The sequence below is a fragment of the Lichenostomus cassidix genome, unplaced genomic scaffold, assembly GCF_008360975.1.
Source record: "Lichenostomus cassidix isolate B80296 unplaced genomic scaffold, HeHo_3.0 HiC_scaffold_106, whole genome shotgun sequence".
NCBI lineage: Eukaryota > Metazoa > Chordata > Aves > Passeriformes > Meliphagidae > Lichenostomus > Lichenostomus cassidix.
Genome location: NW_028147817.1, coordinates 5662 through 10374, shown reverse-complemented (window position 1 = coordinate 10374; position 4713 = coordinate 5662).

Here is a 4713-nt window from a genome sequence, read left to right as displayed (position 1 = left end):
TTGTTAGCACTATCCCAAATTATTTTTCGCATTTCTGTAGGAAAAATGCCTTCTTAAAGGCTGTTTCATTTTTGTCAGATCAAAAGTTGCAGTAGCCAATTTATTTAATAATACCTCCGAATCAATGCTATTTAGAACCCCCAATCTAGTTCCTAAAACCACCAGTCAGGTCTCTCGACATTCATCTCCAGGAGAAAAGGGAGCAACCTTTTTGAGAGTGTCTTGGATTGATGATATGATAATCCTTTATCCCCTATCGTTGGCTTATATGCCCAAGAAAGAAAAAAATGTGTGGTCCTGTCTCTTTAACTGCACCCAGCCGCAGAGAGAAACGCGGGTTTTTTTGAAAACATTTTCCCCAAGCCTCGCTCCGGGGGAGGATTCGTCGCTCGGCAGAGACTGCGTGCTGGACGGGGGTCGGAGTGAGCTCTGCTCCCGTTTTTTCCATTCTTCTTCTTTTTTCCTCGTTTGGACCCCTTCTCTTCGATCTGCTTTGCCACCCGGAGACCCAGGAGGGCCAGAGGACAGCAGAGCTCTCCAGGGAGCTCCACCCGGCCCCGGGTGGGGGGCGAGGAGGAGAGGGGCTGCGTCTGAGAAAAGGACTTTTTATTCAGGTTGAATAACTGCCTTTCACCTTGTTTTTCCCCTTCCCCTGTGCCTTGTAGGGCACTCTGCGTGGTTTTGTTAAATAAATAGTTTTTTCTTCACTTTCATCTCAGAGGTTCTGTTGTGGGTGGGGGAGGGGGTGTCGGGGCCCTTCGCTCTCGGAGGAGAGAGAATCTTATCATTAACCCAGGACATATTTGGCGCCCAACTTACGGGGCCTCGATTACTTGTTCTACACCTTTTGTGGGGTTAGAGAAAGTGAAGAAAAAACCCTAATAATTGCATTCTGGTTTTAATCGCTTGGTATTGAATTACAGCCATCAGTAGTCACTATGCTGTTTGATGGGAGGTTGTTTGATGTAATACTGTCTGTTTGGCACATAGGTTTGTTTCCCTACCAACAGGTAGGGGCAATCCTGTCCCTAATGTATAATTTCCACCAATCAGGGACACGACTCCGGCTTGTTATAGTAATGTGTGTGATACTGACGATCTGTAAGAAGGTATGGGAAACAGTTAAAGATGTACATGCTCTGTTAGTTTCCTCCTCTTGTTTTAGTAACCTGTTTTGGAGTTTTGTTAGTAATATTACCCAACCTGTTAGAGAAGTAGAGGGTGAAGCTTCCTGGCTCCTCACCCATCTCTTTCCCTTTAAATCTGGTATATCAGCTTTTGAGAATATTCAGTTTCCCCTGGATGTTAAAGAGACCATTAACTTGGTAGTACAGGTGCTTTACCTAGGAGTTTCCGTGTATATGATGTTCAGTGTTACCAGAATGAGGGCTGAGAAGTCCAGAGGGGCTGAGCAGGAGCAGGCACCTAATCCAGATGTGAGGAAATTTGAATGGTGTGGAGTATGGGAGAACATAGGTAAAACTTTAAAGAAATTCTCTGATCCAATAGACTGGGAATTTCCCCCTGGACAAATCCCGAGACCAGCTGAGGTGGGGAAGTATCTGAAAGAGAAGTGCAGAGACAACTGCAGTGCAATATGTTGGGCCCTGGCATATGCTTATCGTACACTGTGGGATATTCTAGAACAGGAAGGAAGGGAGCCTAAGCCAATGGCAGTTGCTCCTATTACAAGGAGCAGGAAAGCCCAATTTAAGACTGATCGCCCAGATGACAGTGGGGAGGGACCCTCAAGGCCAGCAACTGAGTCAGAGGTCATTGTTGACTCCATGAATGTGAGAGACCTTCACAGCCTAAGAAAAGATTATGTCCAACGAGATGATGAATCTGTGATTAGTTGGTTAGTCCGTCTTTGGGATGCTGCAGGCGATGTTAAACTTCTAGATGCTACTGAGGCAAGGCATTTAGGGACTGTGTCACGTGACCCAGATATCAACCAAACTATACGAGATGGGCCTGACTGCAGCAGCCTCTGGAGACGAGCTATCAGAGCTGCGAGGGACAGATACCTACATCCCGACGATCTCTATTCGCAACAAACCCAGTGGAGAACCATAGAACAAGGGATTCAACGCTTGAGAGAAATGGCAGTGGTAGAAATTGTCTTCCCAGAGGACATAGCAAACCCAGATCCGATTATAGACCCAGACAGGATAGAATGTACACCTGTGATGTGGCGGAAACTCCTAAAGCTTGGGCCATCAGGGTATGCTTCTGCTTTAGCCATTATGAAGCAAGATGACTGGCATGAGACTGTGCGTGATATGACAAGGAAACTCCGAGCGTATGCAGATGTCGTGCATAGCCCAATGAATGCAAGAATCTCAGCTGTGGAAACAAATCTGCAGAAACTAGAAAATAAGATAGAGAAGAATCATGAGAAACTCAGTAAAGAGATTAAAGACAGCCTTCTCCAAATCTCAGCAGTACAGACCAGAGGTTCTGCTACCCCACGCAGACGCTCCTCAGCTATGAGAACTGGATATATCCCTTGACATGAGTTGTGGTATTTCCTGTGTGACAGTGGAGAAAACATGAACAGGTGGGATGGACAACCCACTGCTGTCCTGGCACGACGAGTGCGTGAATTGAAGGAGGGCAAGACTCAGAGAAGGAACTCCACCAGAAGGGAAGTAGCTCTACTCAATATGTCTGATTCCGTTGAAGGAACCTCTAACACAAATACCCACCATGATTAGAGGGGCCCTGCCTCTAGCCAGGTAGAGGCCAGGGAAAACCGAATTTTTTGGACAGTGTGGATTCGGTGGCCTGGCACATCAGAGCCACAAGAATACGAGGCTTTAGTTGACACTGGTGCACAATGCACGATAATCCCATCGAGACATGTGGGGACAGAACCTATTTCTATTTCCGGCGTTACAGGAGGATCACAAGACTTGACCCTCGTGAAAGCTGAGGTGAGCCTGACTGGAAGAGAGTGGAAAGAACATTCCATTGTGACTGGCCCAGAGGCTCCATGTATTTTGGGTATAGACTTCCTCCGAAATGGATATTTCAAAGACCCAAAGGGACTCAAGTGGGCATTTGGGATAGCTGCTGTGGAGACAGAGGGCATAAAACAATTGAACACCTTGCCTGGACAGTCAGAGAACCCATCTGCAGTAGGACTCCTGAAAGGGGAAGAGCAACAAGTACCAATTGCAACCTCGATTGTGCACCGCCGACAGTACCGGACAACTCGTGATGCCGTGAGTCCCATTCACAAACTAATCCGTGAGCTGGAGAGCCAAGGGGTGGTCAGCAGGACCCATTCATCCTTTAACAGCCCCATCTGGCCTGTGCGAAAATCTGAAGGAGAATGGAGATTGACTGTGGACTATCGTGACTTGAATGAGGTGACTCCACCTCTGAGTGCTGCTGTGCCAGACATGCTGGAGCTCCAGTATGAGCTAGAGTCCAAGGCAGCAAAGTGGTATGCTACTATTGACATTGCAAATGCATTTTTCTCCATTCCTCTGGCAGCAGAGTGCAGACCTCAGTTTGCGTTCACCTGGAGGGGCGTGCAGTACACCTGGAACCGATTGCCCCAGGGGTGGAAACACAGTCCCACCATCTGCCATGGACTGATCCAGGCTGCACTAGAAAAGGGTGGGGCTCCAGAACATTTGCAATACATTGATGACATCATTGTATGGGGGGACACAGCAGAAGAAGTATTTGAGAAAGGAAAGGAAGTAATCCAGATTCTCCTGGAAGCCGGTTTCGCTATAAAAAAGAGCAAAGTCAAAGGGCCTGCCAAAGAGATCCAGTTCCTAGGAGTGAAGTGGCAAGATGGACGGCGTCAGATTCCTACTGAGGTTATCAATAAAATCATCACAATGTCCCCCCAACCAACAAGAAGGAGACGCAAGCTTTCCTAGGTGCCATAGGCTTTTGGAGAATGCACATCCCTGAGTACAGCCAGATCGTGAGTCCTCTCTACCCCATAACCCGCAAGAAGAACGATTTCCATTGGGGCCCTGAACAGCAGCAAGCCTTCACCCAGATCAAGCAGGAGATTGCTCATGCAGTAGCCCTTGGCCCAGTCAGGACAGGGCCAGAAGTAAAGAATGTGCTTTACTCTGCAGCTGGGAGCCATGGCCTGTCCTGGAGCCTTTGGCAGAAGGGGCCTGGTGAGACCCGAGGTCGACCACTGGGATTTTGGAGCCGAAGTTACAGAGGGTCTGAAGCCAACTACACCCCAACAGAGAAAGAAATCCTAGCAGCATATGAAGGAGTCCAAGCTGCCTCAGAGGTAATTGGCACAGAAGCACAACTCCTCCTTGCACCTCGACTACCGGTGCTGGGGTGGATGTTTAAAGCAGAGGTTCCCTCTACTCATCATGCCACCAATGGCACATGGAGCAAATGGATTGCCCTTATCACACAGCGCGCCCGTATTGGAAATCTGAATCGCCCTGGGATTTTGGAAATAATTACAAATTGGCCTGAAGGTGAAAATTTTAGTCTGACTGAGGAAGAGGAGCTGGAACAGGTGACCCGTGCAGAGGAAGCCCCACCATACAACCAACTGCCAGCAGATGAAACACGCTACGCTCTTTTCACTGATGGTTCCTGTCGTCTTGTAGGGACCAAAAGAAAATGGAAAGCAGCTGTGTGGAGCCCCACACGACGGGTTGCAGAAGCTAGGGAAGAAGAGGGGGGATCGAGCCAATTCGCTGAGCTCAAAGCCGT